This window comes from Corvus cornix, chromosome 5 (assembly GCF_000738735.6).
Source record: "Corvus cornix cornix isolate S_Up_H32 chromosome 5, ASM73873v5, whole genome shotgun sequence".
Taxonomy (NCBI): Eukaryota; Metazoa; Chordata; class Aves; order Passeriformes; family Corvidae; genus Corvus; species Corvus cornix.
In genome coordinates, this window is record NC_046335.1 from 17,266,403 (window position 1) to 17,286,938 (window position 20,536).

At 44.2% G+C, this 20,536-nt stretch overlaps 1 non-coding gene across 1 annotated transcript; it reads left to right on the plus strand.

Moving 5' to 3' along the window:
- Window positions 1-17,657: 17,657 nt before the first annotated feature.
- TRNAT-UGU lies at window positions 17,658-17,730 on the plus strand. Its single transcript has one exon. It is a non-coding gene; the product is annotated as a tRNA-Thr (tRNA).
- The last annotated feature ends 2,806 nt before the right edge of the window (window positions 17,731-20,536 follow it).

The following is a 20,536-nucleotide window of genomic DNA, read 5'->3' on the forward strand; positions in this document are numbered from 1 at the left end:
AAGGAGCTATGCCATTTATTATGCCAGCCCATAATATGACCTGCTGTTGTAGTCTGTTCTTATGTCTACAGATTTCTTGTGCATGTCTTAAGAGCAAAAGCTTGGAATAAGAATGGTTTTCTCAGCACAGAGCTGTACTTCTAGTTGTGAGTAACAGAAAATCTGAAACTTAACCCCCAAAGGACTGCACAGTTACACTACTCATCTTTCAACTCACCTATTTGTCTCTGTCACTTGCTTAACCATTCCATAACATTCTGTTTGCAGGTTGTATTACCCATTTTTAACTGAATGACAGTGTTCACATTGCTGTGAATGGCAGGTGGCCTGGATTTTCACTGGGTGTATGAACTAAACAAAACAATTTAGACATGTTCCAAATCCTTCCATTCTTTTTTGAGTAGGTTACAAAGTACCTTGTCAGGAGGAAAGTACCAAATTGCATCAGATTTGCTCCACCTTTCCAAACAAAGTGCTGGAACTAGGATTAAATATTACATCCTTATGTTAACTGGTCAATGCAGATGTTATGCAGATATATATTGTCATAACTGTTGTTGTCATAACCTAGTAACGATTTATTTTAAAAGAATGAGTTGTACTCAAACACCTGCTTATACATTGTGTATCCAATCCTGTATCTCTTTACACATATCACATATTTATCAGCAGGAACTTGGGGACTAATTTATTGATAAAGTGGTAAAGAGAGGCAAGAAGCAAATAAGTTATCCTGAATGAAGTCCAGCAAAGCCATACTTCTGTGCCACCGAAGTTTGCTTTCCACATGTACCATAGGAAGACTGCTTTTGGATATTTCCAGATTCTTCCAGTGGTCTCCACTGCATCCTTTCTGTGTCTCATGAAGGCAAACTTCTTTATTTATTCTTTACCTAAGACATTATCAAAACTGTGCTCCTTCTGCTGCCCCAGTCTGTCTGCGGCTACAAGCATCATGGAAACAAAATGTGCTGTTCATCTATTTGAAGAAAAGGGACCTCTCTGATCAGTAGGAATCTCTTTTCTCTCACTCATAAGGTCTTTGAAGAATGGCCTGTCATTCAATAGATGTGTACAGCATTTAGCACAGGGGGCTGCTCCATCAGGGGCCTGGAGGTGGGACTGCAGTACGAACGGGAGCAGTGCAGGTTTGTGGTGAAATGATGAAATGTGGTAAAATGATGCCACAGCCATGTGACATCATTTATCACACAGCCCTCACTACAACAAACAAAGCATGGAATATAATAATTCCTAAAGATGTATCACTTTTTCTTCCCCACGTTTTGTCTTCTTTAGAGGGGAAATTTATACATCACTATGCTGAGTTGCAACTAAGAGTGGGTACCATTTAAAAACAGGGCTGCAGAAAAAGATTTGTTTCAAAATAATAAAATGCTTAAGAAAGCTTCACTAGAGAAGGCTGAAAATTACTTGATTATAATCTGCTCTCAGTCTAGGAAGAGTCAGATGATGCTGATAAAGAAACATTTGAAACTTGAGCATTTGTTGGTGGCATTAGGGTTTTTTAATTTATCAGCTTTCCAAGTGTACTACAATTTATATCTGCATTTGGCATTTAGTCATTGCAGATAGTAAACTGTACTTAGTAATCCTGCCTGTTCCTCATGAATCTTCTTGACAGACAGATGGGAGCTGTACATCTGCCTGAAGCCAAAGAGGTCTTCTCACACATGGGAAAACTATCATCAAAACCTGACCAACAAAAATGGTCCCCCAAAGTCAGTAGCCCCATGATAACAATGCACAGGAGAGCTGGAAAGGGTGGGAAAGGGAGCAGGAGAGCTTGATGGGAAAGAGTATGCAGGGAGGACCAGAACCCTCAAAGGGATGGGGAAGGCAGGTCCGAGACCACTGGAGAGGCACAGTTTCCCACAGACCTGAATGTGTAAATGGCCTTTGTCTCTCACTTCATCTGTCTCCCACAGGGAATAGTCTGCCATCTCATCTCCTGGGTTACTGGGAAGGAGGAGGGCTTGCCAGTGCATGTGTGATTGGGAGCTCCCAGCTCCTCCTCACACCTACCACTTGCTCTGCTGCTAAATGCAATATGCTTTGCCATTACCTAGCTGTAATTTGTTAAATCATTCTAAAGAACTTTATCACTATAAAGGAAAGCTTCAGCTGCAGAGTTGAAAGGTTTGTTCAAATATGAATATTCCACATGAAAGAATTTCTCTTGTTTCAAACCATTTGCATTTTCCTTGCATGTTATTGATCTGATTGAACAGTTCCCCGATCAAAGGCATGCTGGTAAATGAGCAGCCAAGGTGGCAATATGCGAAGTGGACAGCTGTTAAGAGAGCAGCTTAAATAATTGCCCAAGGATTTATTGGGTAACATGATTAATGATTATGGAAATATGATGACATGATACCAAAGAGTAGTGTGCAGTGATTGATGGGGAAGTTGGATAAGGCCAAGCTTAGATATCAGAGTATGGGAAACAGTATTATAGCTTTTAATCATGGTATATATGGTGCTTAGCTGCTAAGAAATGTTGATACTTAGTTTTGCCTTCTGATAAGAATTTAAGCTCCAAAGTTGTGTGTAATATTTCTCTTGCAATGAGGTAAGAAAAAAACCCCTCCTGCTAACAGTGCATGGTAACAGCAGAATAGATGCAGAGAGACAACCTCATCTTTTTAAAAAATCCCCATAAAACTTACTGGAAGCTCATGCTGCTGTTTTAATTAACACCTGAGCAAACTATACATAACACATTAAAGGCGAAAAAGATCTGTTAGTGGAATGACAGTAGTTTGCATTTAGACAGCTTTTTCTCCTCCTTTGTTTTTTTTTGGTTTTTTTTTAACCTCAAATTCCAGCAGCCAACGGTAGCATAATGCAGGAGGTGGGAAAGCAGAGGACCAAATTGCAGGCTACAGCTACGCCATGGCAAAAATGTTGCAAACCCTTGCAGTTCATTCTCTGTTGAAAGTTACATGAGATTTCTATCCACTTTGTGCTGGTGAGTAACGAAAACCCTCCTCCTCCTTCAGAAATTTTTGTTTAAGGCTAATGAAACAGAAGGCACTATTAAAAAATTAATAAAAAGCTATTATAAAATGTGAAACATTTGCAGACAATTTTAGAGGTGACAGTAGGCAGCAAAATCCTCAGGGTGAAACCCCAGTCCTGGAAAACAGAGTGCAAAATTGACTTCAGCTTGGGCAGGATTCCATGCTGGGGTTTTTTTGTTTCGTTTGGTTTTAAATTCTATTCCCTATATTGAGTATATGTGAATAGGATTCTACACTGGATCTGAGACACACAATTTCCATGTGCCAGAAATGTAGCTGCTGTAAGTGAGGGGACCTCACTGAAATTTTCAGTTGGGTGGCAGCGGATGACATCTATTAGGCCCAGAACTCCAGCTCCTGCCATTGGATGGTTGTAGTATGACAACAATTGTCATGGCTTTAAAAATGGAGTGATGTGGGTAGAACTATTTAAATGAAAACAGCATTGCTCATGCTAGACAAAGCAGACAGTTCTGCAAAGAAATATCCATATTTGAAACCTTGGAAATCTCTTCAGGGATGTGAGACAACAAGAGAGATGGTGTAGGATTTGAGAGAAGTACCAGGAAGCCTGGTGTTTTAGAGCCATAATCTAGTTTGCAAGCCTCAAGAGTGAATATTAGTGAGATTACAGTTCTGGTGAAGATTTTTTCACAACAGAAGGCGAGAGGTGGAGTTGAAGCATCTCTTGGCATTTAGTGACAAATTCATTTGTAGCCTTAGGTGGGAGACCTGGCACGATTCACAAGCAAGATTATGTGATGGTTCAAAGCCCCAGTGTTTAGTTATGGTCATGCTCAAACATCCTGAAATATTGTCTCTTTATTGAATCCATCACAAACACCATCTGCCCCATCATTCTTCACTACTGGGAAGCCCACACCTCATGTTATGGCACACACTGGCTTCCCCATGAGAGAAAACTGGGATCTCTGCAGCCCTTTCTCACCAGCCAGACTCTGTCTGGCCTTTCTGACAGCTGTTTTGAGGCTATCACAAATGATGGCTTGCTAAAGGGTTCACTTACCAGTTCAGTCATTTCAGTATTTCCAAAGTGTAGCCTGTAACTACTGTGTGGCAAGGACTGTGTCCGCCCAGGTGTCTCTGTATGCTGCAGTCGTGATGTTAGAAGCAGAGAACTATAACTTACAGCCTTGTGCATACCTGAACCCAAATATGTGATGTCTTTTTATCTTGTTCCAGAGATTTGTTCTCGTAGAGTTTCTCATGAATATCAGACCGCTGCCACTGGCTTTTTTTTTGTTGTTTTTTTAATTATATTTATAACCAGGATCAAACCTAGGCTAGCTCCACCTGGCTTCTGCAATGCACCATGGCAAATTCTGTGGTAAGTTGGGATTCCTGCAGTGGCATTATTTTAAAACAAAAAACCCACCAAAAACCCCCCAAACAAACAAACCATTAAAAAGATTTATTACTGATTTAAATGTGATTAGGACAATCTTGTTTACCTACAGTGCTATAGCATTTTTTTAAAAATATTGTGGTGACTGCTCTCCTGATCATTTTGGTTCTCAGCATTTTTTTAGCTGCAGGTTGTGCAAGTCTACACCATAGAAGTTCGAAAAGTATGTTAATACTTTTAAACTGTGGAGGGATCAGCCGAGGTTTTGTGCATCAAGCTGCGGTGGAAATGTTTATGATGCCCTTGTTTCAAGAAGGTCGGACTGGCAGGTGCTCTCTCCTTTCTTGCCCTCTGCCAAGTCCACAGTTCATTTCTGGCCAGCTCAGCTTTCACATCGCCTGGCAACCTCGCTGGTCTTCCAGGTCCCTAGGACCTCCCCCACATACCCTAACAGGCAGTCCTGCTTTCAGGTCCCCCTCAACACCAGGAGAAGTGGGAAGATGACTCTGCCCTTGGACTGCTCCCTCTGGTACCTGGCTGCTTGGTGACTTGACAGACCAAGCCATTTTTCAGCCTGCCCATCTTCCTGGCTGAGGGTCTCCTATGAGGAGTCCTTTACACCTTTAATAGAAATTTTGCAGTTCCACTCCATTTTGTATTTCTACTGGAGAATTCAATTTTTTCATTTAGTTATCCCAAAGTAGTTATTTAGCTGCAGGACAGGCATTCAGGTAAGAATGAGTGATCAAACCTTTCATCTGTGACTCCAGCTTTAAGCTCAGGTTAAACTGCTCTTGCTGTGTCTGGTTATAGCAATCAAATTATTAGTAAAAATATTAACTGGGCTAATTTGAATCAGTGTAAATGACTGATTAATACTGTAGGCATTATAAGAACCCAGTAGCTCAAGCAAGAAATGAATATGCTTTTTTTTCCCATGAAGTACACTGGAAGTTTACATGGATTATTAATAAAATAGGGAGCATTTGGCACCTTTCAGAAGGCAGTGAGGTTGGTAACAAAACTCCTTTCCCAGAACATGAGATTAATTTGCATTGAAGAAATCCCTAAATCATTCTCAGATTGTGAATACTTGTTGGCATAATGAACCTGATAGCTTCACACCTATTTCTGATGGAAAGGTGTGCAAAAGCTGCCCTTTGCACACTTGTTGGAAGCTGTACTGAGGGACTGAGAACTGGAAAAGTAAATGAGTGTGAAGGCTCAGATCTGGAGAGGAACTAGAGTTGCCTGCATGACGCGTTCAGAACTGTGTCCAGTTCTGGGCTCCCCGTATGTGACAGACATGGACTTACCCTGAGTCCAGTCAAGGGCCATGGAGATGATTCAGGGATTGGAGCACCTTCCATATGAAGGGAGGCTGGGACAGCTAGAACTGTTAAGAGAGAGAGAAGGTTCAGGAGGAATCCATTTGGAAACAATCCTTTGCAATGTACTCTAGGGTGACTCTGCTTGAGTAGGGAGGTTGGACCAGACGACCCACTGTGATCCCTTCCAACCTGACCCATTCCGTGATTCTCTGATCTTACCAGTGCATATAAACACCTGATGGAAAGGAATGAAGACAAGGGATCCAGCCTCTTCTCAGGAGTGCTCAGTGACAGAACAGGAGATCATGGGCACAAGTTAAGCCACATCAAATTCCAACTGAACACAGGACTTTTTTTTATTATTGTGAGGGTGGTCAAACAGTGGTAAAGGTTGCCCAGAGAGGTTATGAGACTCCATTTATGGAGATCTTTGAAAGCCATCTGGACACAGTTCTGGGCAACTAGTTCCAGCCAACCTTGCTTGAGCAGAGGGGTTGGACTAGATGATCTCAGAAGCTGCTCCAAACTTCAACCATTCTGTGATTCAAAACCCATATTCAGCTGCTCTTTAAATTCAGCTGGTATGTGCCCTGTCATCCTGTGTACATTTGCATTCAACAATCTGAAAGTCCCTTTGCCTTTGGTCTCCTTGCAGCGCTGCCAGTGGAGTGCCAGGAGCCCAAAGTGTGTTGCTCCACCCTACACATAGCATCTCAAAGGTACCTAATTCCTACCTCTGCTGGGGCACAGAAGTGCTTCAGCACTGAGAAGCTTCAGAAGCTGGGTACAGAAGATCACAAACACAGGGTTTACACTGTGTTACACTCAGGTTTCAGAAACAGGGATTCCTTTGTTAGCCTGTCCTGGTTCAACCTGGAAAGTGACCTGAGAACCACTGTAGGGACTAGCTGTGTGGGTCCAACAGCAGCTGCTGTTTTCTATGAAATGCAGCTTGAGAAAGAGTAAGCAGTGGTATATTATCTCTGCAGTAACTTAGTGGTTGTCTCTGTCAGGGAATCCAAAAGTTAAATTATTTCCTCAGACAGAGATGTTCAAACCCAAACCTTTTGCTGCCCCAAAGCACCAGCTGCGAAACTAGTCTATTGCAAAGTAGAAACATTCTTCAAACTTTCTGTTGAAATTACTCAAGGCACTTAAAATAATTCATACTTCATTGCATCAGACTTGGAGGATGACAAGCTGGCCTAAAATTGGAATTTTTGCTTGGGTCTGCAGCCCTTATCTATGAATTTGTCTTGTAAAGCATCTGTGTCAAGGTAGACTACAGCCATGTTATTGGGATAGTCCTGTGGGAGGCAGGAGCTATGAGTATAAATCCTAACTAGAAAGACATAATTAAGACCTTGCAGCACCAGAACTGAACCATACTGCTCTGCTAAGCATTCCCTATCGTGGTGACCACGAACCCTGCACGCAAGGTGTGAGTGTTCTGCAGATGTTGAATTCTGCAGCTGCAGGGACTCCACTGTGGAAGGTGCACACTTAAATGAAAGGAGTTGCAACAGTAAATGACAAGTGTCTAAAGTGTCCTTTTGGATCTTGGCTTTGGTAGCTTTACCTCCAGTTTGCTTCCAAATCTGAGCTGAGATACTTCATCTGAGATGCCCATGGAGGAAGGAGGAAGGAAAATATATTGCAGTGTGGTATTGCTGTATTTGCTTTTTCAATAGGCTCTAGTCATTAGTGTTGTCACAACCCTGGAAATTCATTCAAAGAAGATATTTGAAGGAAAACCTCTTCCTTTCCACACACACAAACATACACAAGCAAAGTTTTTTTGATTATGCTTTCAGATAAACAGCCGCAGCAAAGCCTCAGTTTCATTTTATCTCCATTTTAGCTCCAGGAAAAAAATTGCTGCTTTTGCCTGCAGCCTAAACAATTCACTTTGCTGCCAAGTGGCATCTCAAAAAGAGGAACAGTATAAACTAATTTCATACCTATTCAGTTCAATAATAGGTATTGTTCTAACTATACCTCTAGCGATAAGAAACAGAACAGCTTATTTGCCATTGCTAAGCAACTGTTAAAACAGTGTGTAGAATTCAGCCAGCTCTAATGGGCTGATAGAAATCAGTGTCTGAAGTTCTTGTTTGCATTAGGAAGTCAACAATAATTGTCCTTCTCTATTAACATGCATTTAATCTGGCTGCACCAGATTCAATCAGGATTCTGACTTAATGGTCTGCTCTCCCTTAGAAAAAAATATTCAACCATAATGCACTGACCTGCTTTAATCCTCTTGTTTTGTTTTGATGCAGTGATGAAGGTAACGCAGGAAAAATAAGGTAATATGAAACACTCTGCAGAAATAAAAGCTGGTGGTATGAATGGTATCAAGTGGCAAGGTAGAGTTTGAGGTATTTAGATAGAGTTGCATCAATCACAAGATGGCATTTGGGTCTGAGATGCAAAGACATCTGCAAACCCCTTATACATTTGGAAAAATAGAATCTAGGCAAAACAGATGTGTATAAAACCATAGGATTTTTTTCCAAGCTTAATTTATGAGTTCAGATTTTAGTAATTTCTGTACATCATTTAGGAGAAGGGGCTTTGGGGGCTCTGATCATGCCTTACTGAGATAAGGAATGGGCAAATGAATAAATGCAAAGGAGGAAATGTTGCACAAGAGGATCCTGCATTCATAAGCATTGCATTGTAGCTGCAGAATTATTTCTGTGACCTAAAAGGAGAATGCATTATTATGAGAGGATGATACCTCTGCAGATGCTCTGTTCCCTATGTGAAAGTAGAGATGCATGAGTACGTAACGATGCATAAGCAGAGGGACTGAAGACTGACTGATGCTGGTGCTGGAAATCTGTAGTGGTATTCAACACTGCTCCATTGCTTTTACTGGTGCATAAACCAATGATTAACACTTATGCATGTCAGCAATCCCATCACATTCATCAGAACCACCACTGTTCCCTGTAAGGTAAAAGCTTAAATGCCCTGTTGGCACAAGCTGAGAAAATTAGCACTTTGTTCCACACAGGTGAAACGTTGCCTTGCTCAGCCCCTCGTGCCTCACAGCGTGACATGCAAGAGACAGATCTTGGTGTAACAACAGAAGAATAAGTGCTTTGAAAGACAGACTTCAGCCAGTGCCTGAGTCAGAAAACTAACCTTGTCATATAATGATATGAAAATGTGGGGTAAAAAGTTGAGACCGTCCCTCTGCAAAGCTTACAGCAGTGTCTGAGTCACCACAGGACATGAGAAAGCTGCCGGCAATGGCATGCAAAGTAGGCTGGATCTGAATTCTCCTGTTATGTAACTCCTAAATTAGCATTTTCTCTGTTCCATATATAAACCCAGAAAACATTAAAAAGCTGTTGCTGAAAGCAGTGCTTTTATTTATTCATTTGTGTGAGCCAAATGTGACTTAAAACATTAGATATTTTCCACACAAGCTTTAGTACAGGACCAGGCACTTCCCTTGCTGTTATTGATGAAACCATTTATTTCTGGATTCATTAAAAGGATGTTTGCACCCCCTAGTGTATAAGGATTTGCAAGAAATCAGGTTCTTCTAATTGAGTTAGCTAAAAGAGGATGTTTAATATTAAACCATAATAAAATCTCCCTGTTACAATCTTAAGCAATTTCAAGGGAAAGAATCATAAACTCAAAGATCATCTTAGGTGAAATCCCTCATGTCCCTGGCCTCAATAACTGTAGGACCTGAAAATGAGTTCTACTGAGTTGGACTTTTATCTCACTGGAAGAGATCAGGGATTTACAGTTCAAAAATGAGACTGTACCGAAACCAGAGAATTCAAATCCAGACCTTCCTGAGACTCAGGGATGTTGCATCCAGCATCAGCCCACAGTGAGATAATGTCTGTAGCTGTGTTTCACTGAAGGATAGATTTCTTTGGATCTGGACTTTCCTCCAGTTAACAGAAACTGTGAAAATGAGAGGCAGGCACTTAAGTGTTCTCCAAGAACTACTGCCCAAATTGTCACAGGTATGTGACCTCTAAATTCTGACAGTGGCCCGCATCCCGCTGCTTGGAGTTAGGTCTTAAAACACTTTTGATAAAACTTCTTACAGCTGTGGATTCCTTTCTCATTCTTCAGATGACTTCACTTACATTCATGGTGGTAAACAAGGTAGACCCAGTCCCTGAGATGAACGAATTGAACCTCCCTTGCTGGGACCCGAAGCAGCAGTTCAGCTCCCTGTGTCCAGTGTGCATCTGGAACCTGAGCAAAGCCCAGGTGCTCCTGGAACCAAACCAAACCCAAGTGCTGGCTCCTGGCTGTGAGCATGGAAAGGGAATGGTTTATGGGAGCACTTTCTGGTGGGACTTTTGAAGATTCCAAAATCTGCGACCCAGACCCCTGCAGCATGGCCTGGTATGTGCTGTTTGCTGACTGTCACTCGTGTGGGCAAGCTCTGATCTGACCAAACTACATACACGTGTTTTCAAGAATTTCCCTGCTCACCCCTTCCCTGAAAACAGGATTTAACCATTTCCCCTGAGGTGTCTGAAACCCAATCACTGCAGCCTTGGCAAGTGTCTGACAACCAGAAATATGATACTGCCAAGGAAAAAAAGAAGTCTGTTTTCATTATCCAAGCAGATTAAATGTAAAAAGCAAACAAACTGCATAAATGATGAAAATTAAATTAGATTTTTAGATTTACTTTTATTATCTAAGTAGTTTCTTATAATAAATGTATTCTAAAAGACGACTTTCAGCCAGTGGTATTTACTGTATTAAAAACAGACTGATTTTATTTACTGTACTATGCTTGTTAGCTCCTCCAAGCCACTTTATTCTGTAATTTTAAATTAATTCTTCGGGCTTTCTTTTAAAGAAAAGGAACTTGGCTTTTTTACAGAATAGTCCTTTATAAGTCACAACCAAGATACTGCCAGGAGCTGTGATGATGACTTTTGTCAGGTATTCTTTTCTTCCAGAGAATGGAGTCATCATGACATTAATGAAGAGTTCTTTGTGTCATTTGTGCAATTAAATAATAATAATGTAATATATAAAAAGAGCCAGCATATCACTGCTAAGGGTCCCCAAAGAATTACACTTCAAGGCTCAGTAGTACCAGTGTGATATAAACCAGGCAAATGATATAATGAGAACATGTTTTAAAATGTACATTAACAAAAAGAAAACTATACTGGCATATGCAGGTGTCAATTCTAAAAGCAACTCTCCACCCATATTTTGAAAATTAAATCTATCTACTTTAGAAGCTGGACTAGTTACTTGCAAATGCCTATCCTTTTTTTTTAAATTAAAAGCCCAGATCTTTCCATATCAACAAATTCTTGTTGGAGCCTTTTTTTTCACTATCATTACTAGATACCCACTACTGTGACTCTTGTTGGACAAAATTCCAGCTAGAAAACTACTGAAGTTCACAAACTCTTCACTGTAATTAAGAAAATGCTGGTACCATGTGTCCCATTTCTAAGAACAGACAGAGAAAATATTTCCTTCTGCAGATTTCATTGAGGTTGGACTGTGATTTTACTGCTTGGCCCTGGCCCCAGCCCCTAATTCTTGCAGTGGCTCCTGAATATAGGATTGGGGTTCCTGGTCACAGGATGCAGAAATGCCGAGTGTCATGTTGAGGTTCAGATGCAGCTTGACTTGGAGACGATGAAGTCATCTCTCCCACAGCTTGTCGGAAGTGAGCTGGTGCAGGAGATGCTGCAGTTTTAATACTGCTGGTGACGCAGCAGATGCTACTATTGACAGTAAGCAAGCAGGAGCAGGACACTGCTTGAAGTTTCAACAATTGGCCCAAGTGAACACTTGAATTCTTTTCCCACTTAAAATGGAGATGTTTTAGCAGGAGAATATGGTGGTATTGGTACAGTCTGTTACTGGGATATAGAGCTCCTAGTATAGCCCTGGGGCTCTAAATTAGCCACATAAAAGCAGTGCAGATAGGAATCAAGAAGAACTTTTTTTACATATAAAAAGGAGTCTTGTGCAAGCCAGCAAAATCTGCCCATCACACCTGTCATTTTTCACAGGAGGATGTCAACATAAAATGTAGGTAGAGAAGTGTGATGCACAGCTTTCCAGGGATTCAGCTGAAATCAAACAAAGAAATGGAAGATGTGATAATTCCCCTGCTCCAAATAGTGAAAATAACTGAGGAATTTGTAGCTATGACACGGCTTGCCAACAAATATACTGGTTACATTGAAATTCCATATAAACTGAAATGGACCTTTGTTCTGGGGGCTCTCAAAGCAATTGTCATACTTTCTTGGTCTTCCAATAATGCCCAGTGTTGTTTAGATAGGAAAGGCAGAGTGAGTTGTTTCTACTCCTTACAACACTGTGTAAAATTAAAGTTATAGATGAGACAGATCCCTCCATTGATTATACACCCAGAACTGTCTGAGGTCATACTCAAGATTTTGATGGTTTTTTCATTTTTAGGAAAAATCAGTCCTACTCTGTTGCTGGTGAGATGCTAAATTTCATTTAATAACCTCTTCTTGTCCCTTTTTAATATCTAATATGATATTTTATATTAATATTAAGGTGTGTATGAACATTGTTCATATTTCCTGCTTCAAGAAGGCTGAAGGATTCGAGCCTTTGCAAAGATGCAAATACTTGGTCAGATTTCCCAAAAGCCTCATGCAGCTATTATTCCAAGAGGCATCACCTTAAAGTCTTGGAGAGAAAGCACTGCGGTTAATGCAGTTTGGCAAGTCAGTGTAATATTCACTGCATTACCTTGACGTGGTTTAATGGAATGAGAAGCATGCACTCTGTGTCAGAGAAAATTACCTGGTGACCCTTACTGTAGCTTGATGCCTGTTCTTAACTGGATAGCTATGAAATGGTGTGGAAAATCTTATATGAACTCCACTCGCCCTGGCTCTGTCCCATGGGAAACTCATTTCCTATCAGCTCTCCTATTAAAAAAAAAAAAATAGCAGCTTGCTTTGGTGTTTTCATTTGCTACAGTATTACTTCATACGCACAACAGATCTTTCTGGTGAGCTTTCCTCCTGGCCCTTTCCTCCTGGCCTGCCCTCCTAATGGAAAGATAAACCAATAATGGAAGTGAATACAAAAAAATTAAATATAGGGAAATGCAAAGGATACTATTTTTTATTTCTATGAGAAGCAAAGATACTGTTGTGGTCCCTTTTTGCAGGAAGCAGTCTTGGTCTGCTCTCAGGAAATTCCTTCTTTCCTCAGAAAACAGATTTGCAGAGTGAACTTTTTAGCTGTGTAATGTAAGAGAACTAAATTTTACCCCCCTGCATGAATAAACAGATTAATTGTGAGTGACAGCTGGAAAATGAATTTCATGTTCTTGAAAGACACTGGATGATGTCAAAATCCTCTGTTGATTCACTTCAGAAGAGACATGTGCTCTTCCAAGGACCTCACCCCTGACCAAGGGATCAAATCCACAAGCAGTGTGCAGGGCAGATAAATTTATTCTTTGGCTCATCTGTTCCAACTGCCAGGAAGATTCCCAGTCAGTGTCAGCCCCAGCAAGTGCACGCAGAGATGCAACCACCCAACTTACCACTTAGGAGCTGCTTCTTCCCTTGCTTTGGTGGGGAATGTAGGCAAGTGGTTGGGGCAGATCTCTGGAGACTCACATGCTGATCCTGCAAATGCATCCCTTTGGATTTGTGCCAGGAAACTTATTGGTCAGACACCTGCAGCAGGCCTCCAGCAGGAACCTTCTGCTTTGGTATCTCACTTCTGTGGGCAAGAGGCAGCTGGGTGCAATGTACTGGGGGAATGCATCGTCAGGCACTGCTGCCTCCACCCACAGCCTAGTGCTGTAGCCCCCAGCCCGAGCTCAGGAGCAGGAGCAGTCCATGCTCCACGGCACAGGCACGTCTGCCGTGTGGTGAGATGTGACTAGACTTAGGCTCAAAGCTTCCAAGAGTTGGAAAACTGCACGCTAGCACCTCCAACACAATAAGGGCTAGCACGCTGCTCATGCACAGGGATGCTATTTTTGCAGCACGTTGGACTCATTAGGTGGGAATGTCAGTTCCTGAAAAGGGTGGAAAACAGTAAGAAGACAGGTCCTCAGTACCTCCCTTTGATGTCTCCGATAACATGAAAGGCAGCCTATGCCACTGCTCTGGTACAGTGACATTAAAAAAATCAAAAAAGAAATGGAAATCATCAACCATGGAGGAGATCCCTGCAATTTGGCGGTGCTCCTGGTCCACAAAGCTACTGTTCTGGTTTCTCCCATTAGCCCAGCTGCAATATGTGCAGAGGTAGACTATGTATCAGGCCAAAATATTAACGTTCACAGCATTAATGCTTTGGAGTCTTTAAAATGAAGAGCACTAACAGAAAAATCTTTTCAATCCTTTCATATAAAATCCCATGGTTCCGAACTGACAAAAATAAATGCAGCGAACTTTCAGTGATATTGCACCATATAAAAAGGTTATTAAAAATGTATTTGAAGGACTAGCTTTGTCAATACTAATGCACTGAAGAAAGGGAGGGCTTCCCAGTTCAGGCACTGATGTACAGACTTAGTGATGGAGTGATTACTGCAATAACAGATTCTGGTAGCTTTAAGTTAGACAGCATTTTTAGACTTCATATGCAAAGAATCGCCTTCAGTTATAAAAAGATGAGCTACTTAGTAATATTGAGGTGAAATAAGAATATGTGTTTAAAGAAATTCTGCCAAGTAGATATTGGTTTGGCTCTGAAAATGTGTTTGAAAGACTGGGGAGGGGGGGGGAGGCGGAGATGAAACATAGCAGTGTAGAGGAATAGAGAGTACTGGTAGGAATATAAATGATTTATTGGTTTATTTGTTGATTCTTATTTCCATAGTAATCAGGAGTTTTAGAGATGATCTGTACATTCCCTAAAGTGATATGAACATAGCAACAAAGTGCCAGTGCATGAGAACTTTAAAGCCCAATTGCCTCCACTTTGAGAGCTGGGTCCACTCTCTTATCTTGAATTCAGACACCTCTGACCTTGCCACTCATTTTGGACTAAATAACTATTTGATCAAGCTTCAGTATTACTACTATGGGGTTTTGATGCCTTTCTTCCAAGACCAAATGAAAACCAGTCAATCTTGTTTCATTGCTGTAAATGAGCCTAGAATAAAACAATAACAGAGAGAAAAAGCCAATATTTCAAAGCTTTACATTCAGTCATTTAAGATAATTATAAGAGAGGTAAGAATTTATTTTTAATTATCATTGTGGGGGTTTTTGATAATGCCCCCTCTGAAGAATACAGAAAATAATCTACTCCTCCCATTGGTATGTCCTGCCACTTTCAGTTTTGTTCTCCTCAAGTGTCTCAACTGGTGCATTTCTTTTGGTGTTCGAGGGAAGGTGAACATCTTTGACTCCAGGAGTCAGTCTCTGATGAAGTGAGAAGTAAGTGCTAAGCACCTCAGCTGTGCTGACAGCTCTCACACAGGTTTTGTACAGTCCTGTCTTTGTGAGTCTCAGCTCCTAAAGGAGGCGTGTTCTGTATTGCTTTTATCAGTGCACAGTATTCTGCTTTTCCCAGGTTAATTGAATGAATGGAATGCCCATTAGTTCTTGAGGCCTGTGTGCATTAAGGGTGCAAGGGTTTTAAATAATAAACCCACTACAATTGTTCTTGTTCAAAGAGGGTCCCTTTGTACTATAGCTGGAATGTCTGGCAGCTCTTGCCCTGGTGGTGAAAGGTCCATCCCCATCAGGACTTAAAAAACCTTTCTGAAATCTTTTCTGGCTCTTCTGCCTTAGCAGTGATGTGAGGTAGCAGAAGAACACAACAGATATTTAAAAGAACAGTATGGTAACACGTAATAAGTTTTCATAAAGGGTATTTTTTGTTTGATTTTGGGCTTTTTGGGTGTTTGGGACTTTTTAAAAATGATGTTTAAATATGTTCTGGACTTCTTATGCATTGATGTACTTGCACAATAATCTCCAGCAGGGATTTAATTGACTTTTCCAAGTTCATAGATGGGCATGTGGTAACTCAGGCTGAGCATGAAAAGTGGCACGGGGGAAAAAACTGCATGGTCTTTTGCAAGACAATGGCATTTTCTGTATTCCAGGGTGTGACAACTGATCATGACAATATTCTCTTAACAGCAGATATTCTGCAGACCTTTCATTTGCTACAATGTAGTGCTCTTAAACTTCCACTGCATTACACATGTGCAGATAGGACACACACATACCATCTAGAAAAGCATTAAAGCTGCCACTGGCAGTCATCATAATTTTGAAGACTGAGAAGTCTGCAACCTGGCTTAGTATTGAGCATATCTCAGAGGAGACATGTCCCTTAATTAACACAGCAAATAATGCATGATTCATACATACATCTGTAATTTTAACACAAATATCTTTGTCATGATGACTAGAAATACAACTCAAGACTTTGTTATTTCCAGAGTTAGTAGAGAATTGAGATGAAGTGCTTAGTGGATTTAAACACTTAATCTTCACTGAATATTTTCACAATAATTCAAATATACACTCATGTAATGAGTATCGTTCAATGGAGAAAATTGACCTGCCCCCTGTTGTTTTGTTGACTGTATCTACTATCCAGCTGCCACATGGAGCTTTGTTTTATGAGTCAGAAATAATTTTTCAGTGTTTATTTCAAATTTCACTAATTTCATTTATTAAAAACTATCAGGGAGTTCATGTGAGAACATACTTTGAAGGAAAAATCTTTGGGCAGAAGTCACATATTTACACATCTAGTGCCTAGGATAATGCAGACCCTGATGCTGCTGTGGACTTTGAGGTTTATTTCCATAGCGTAACATTTTTTTTTTCAAGATTATGCTAAGCCAAGCCAGGTTTACGAGCTCCCCCATTGCATCCCTTTTCCACCCCGCTGATCCAAGTCTGAATTCTATATAAAGAGATAATAGTACAGAATCAAGACAGGGCCCTGAATATAGCTCTCTGAAAGGCATATGACTGCAATGATTTTATCTGCAATAATTTTAACTGCCATGAAGTTTTAAAATAATGTTCAGGCCATACATAAGTGATCATAGACCTCCAGCTAATGTGTGCTGTTAACAGTGATGATACCCAGCACCAGCACTAGACACCAGCAGTACACTTCGATGGGTCCGACAGCATGGCTGCCTTCCACCTTTTAGCTGCTCGCTGAAGCTTCTGAGCTCCACAACCTCCGTTAAAGTTGATCTGCAAGCACCGGGTGAGAGAACTACCTAGAAATCCTCTCTAGGGTCCATGCTCAGCGCTGCAGGGGGTCACCCAACAAGTGATGCTAAGAGGCCCTGGGGAGCACCTCTGCCCCGCAGCAGCCTTGCTCAAACCTCCCAAGACATCCAACCTCTGCAGAAAAAAAAACCCCTTTGTTACGACAGGGTTTTTTTACTCCCAGCCGGTACAGATCAGGCTGTATGTCAGACATTCGCCCACCCCGTATTTCTCCTCCGGTGCCTTTGCTGCCTCGGCCGGACGTGCTCATTCCAGCAGCTTTATTCCTGCTATTGCAGAAGGCTCAGGGACCCTCCTGCGGCCCGGGATCTCCCACGCAACCGCGGCGGCGGCCGCCTGGGAGCGCCGGGAGCGGCACCCCGGTGCTGGCGGGCGAGGAGCGGGGCAGGGCGGCGGGCGGGCTCCCGCGGGGCGAGGGGACAGACAGGGCGGCGGGAGGGTTACCGGCGAGCTCCGGCAGCTTCTCGGGGGCCAGGAGCGGCTCCCGGCGGGCCGCGGGCTCCCCCCGGCGGTAGCGGCGGCGACGGCGAGGCCGCTGCGCAGGGCGGGCCCTTCAGGGGCCGGTGGCGGGCGGGGCCGGCGGCGCGGGGCCCGGGGCGCCCGACAGGGGGCGGCGGGGAGGGCCGGGACCGGTCGTTAGAGACCGCCGGAACTGTTAGTAACCGGCGGCTCCATAGCTCAGTGGTTAGAGCACTGGTCTTGTAAACCAGGGGTCGCGAGTTCGATCCTCGCTGGGGCCTCAACAGCTTGTTTTGTTTTTTCAGAGTGGCATAGGTGTTGACTGCACCCACGAGTACCGAGCCTGATTTTGGCTATTTTGGTGGTGGAGGACTAGAGCATGCGTGCAGGGTCCGGGGGCTTCCTGTTAAGGGAAACACTTTGGAAACAAATGCGTTTTGTAAAACCTGAGTGTTAATAGCGGTCGCCAGATTAACTCATGGCTGTGCTTCGTGCCGGCAGAGGAGTGGGGGGAACAATAACCTCTTCGGGAAGCAGCGTGGGAATGGCTGAGTAAATATTTGCACAGCTCATGTCACAATTTCTCTGATGGCAGCTTTGGCAAAGTGCTGTTAGAGGTTTAAAAGGAACAAATTGCCCCTGAGTGGAGAATAAGCTGGACAGGATTAGCTGAGTCTTCACAGCTTGTCAGGCAAGCCAGGCTGCTGGGTTTATTTCTGTGCTGGAGGCTGGACAGCGGAGGTGCAATGATTCTTTTTTTTTTTTTTTTTTTCCCCCTTTTAGGTTATAGAAAGAGCTAGAAAGCTCCCCGCAAATCGCCTTGAGCACAACACTTCAAAGATATGCACTTAGGTTTTTTTCAGATACCTTGTCAGCAGGGTGTTTGGTTTCCAGCACCGCAAGCACGACAGCAATCGTTACCGCCATCAGAGAGGGCAATTAATACACGCATTGTGGTGAGGGGGAAGGAGCCCGCTTGCAGCACCCGCGGGGCTCAGCCCATGCAGGGCTGCTGAGCACAGGCAGCTGCCGCAGGCTGCGCCTCAGCGCGCCGGAGGTGTCGCGAAGACGCGTGGGCTGCCTCGTAGCACTGCAGCCCGTGTTCTACCCTCACAGCTCCTATCGCAGCTTCTCGCCAGCCTCCTTCGACTGCTGAGAGCAGATCAAAGCTGTGAGGATAGGGAGCACGGGGCTGGATGAGTCGCCATTGCCGTGGTGAGAAGAGCAAGGGGCTGACAGGCTATTTCTCCCTTGTGACTGAAGCTGTGCTATGCCACGAGGCCCAAACAGTATTTGAATTTGCAGTGCTTTGGGGTACTTGCACGTAAGTTTGCATGAATGACTCCTTGTTTGCTACACTGCCTCCCTACCCCATCTGGGAAAGCAGTGCTGGATCCTAATCTCAGTTTTACCACCTGACTACCATCCTACACAATTCCTTGGTTCAGCAGTCCTCCCAGAGTCCTTGCGACAGATCCATGGAGGTGGTGCTAAAACCCATTCCTCGGGAGGATCTGTTCTCTCCGGGGAGTCTGGTCGAGGCTGAGTACAGCGTTTCTCGCTGGGTCTCGCCATGACCAACCAGGGTACTAGCAGATCCCTGGGATGGCACAGATGGCCTGCAGAAGTCACACGTGTACTTCAGGAGGCTGTGTGGACTGCTTCAGGAACCTCCAGAACGAACATGCAGGAGCTCCTCAAGCGCTGGGCCCGGCACAGCCCAGGGCGTCAGTGTCCAGCTGCAGGGACGGGGCTGCCGCGCTTCAGCCACGGGAGGGAAGACCATGCACCAGTGCTTGGCTGCAGAGTTCCCCACGTCCGCGAAGCACCACGCGGACAGGGCTCAGCTATTCCCGTTTGTTGGAGCGACCCATGTGAGCTGCCACGGGTGCTTTCCAGAGCGCTGCCGGAATGCTCGCTGTGCCCTGCGAGGTGGGGCCGAGCCCCGTGTCAGCACCCGAGCGGCGCTCCCCCCGCAGGGCTGCCCCGCGGAGCCGCGGGCGCTGCCGCGCCCCGGGTTACATAAGCGGCGCAGCGCAGCCAATGCTGCCGGACGCCTCCAGGGGGAGAGCCAGCTCCTACGAACAGGAGGGCGGGAGGGAGGAAGGAAGGAAGGCAGTCGGTTTCTCCGGGCGGCCGGGTGGGCCGGCTCCTCCGAGCGGGCGGAGCGCCCCCGGCGCGGCCCGGGCGCGGCTGCGGCGGGAGCGCGCTGCCCGCGGGCGGCAGGGCTGGGCAGGGCTGGGCGAGCGGCAGCGGCGGCAGCGGGGCAAGCTTTGGGGCGGGGCAAGAGTTGGGGCTCGGGCGCAGCGTGGCGCGGCCGCCGCCAGTTCTGAGTTTTTTGGGGGTGTGATCGAATTTTCATTTCCAAAGATGTTTCTTCACAATTAAACAAGCCCTATTTTAAAATATCGGACTTAAGAGTCCTGGCAGTAGTTCTGCCGCCCCGTGCACGCTGCAGAGCGGTGCCCTGTTCCTACCCGCAGCCCCTGCGGCGGGGGCAGGACGGGGCCCCGCTGCGGACCGGGCTCCAGCGCTCCACTCCAGCCTTCCCCTGGGACCTGGCAGTGCTGCCCATGGCAAGAGCCATCGGAGCCGCCTCTCCTGCTTCCGGTGTATCTACGCACGGGCATGAATGGAAGGCAGGAGATACACGCAAGGCCTTCCTCCGAGCTGGTCTTCCCTGCCTTCTCCATCCTCCAAAGGACACCTGTATACCATTGCCTGATCCCAGCCAAGGAGTGACCCCAAAATTTTCTTCATTCTCTACATGTGGTGTCATCTGCACTTCATTTCTAGCTACAAAGGAAGCTGTTTTACTAGCTGTTGTTACTGAAGGTGAGAAATGTGTCAAAGCTTTGCTCAAAAACAATGAGGTGACCTTCACTAGGTCCGGTGATGCAATCATTAGTGATGTCATTAGAAAATGTCTGTATGGTTTGTTTCTCCAAGCTGTGGTGAGGAGCCTGGATAGTACTAATTGTGTTTCCATTTTGGACTGCTTGCTGAGCCTCTGAGAATTACCACGGTGTCTGGAAAGACAGATACCTTGCCATCGCTGCAAGGCGTTCTGAACTCAGTGGAGATATT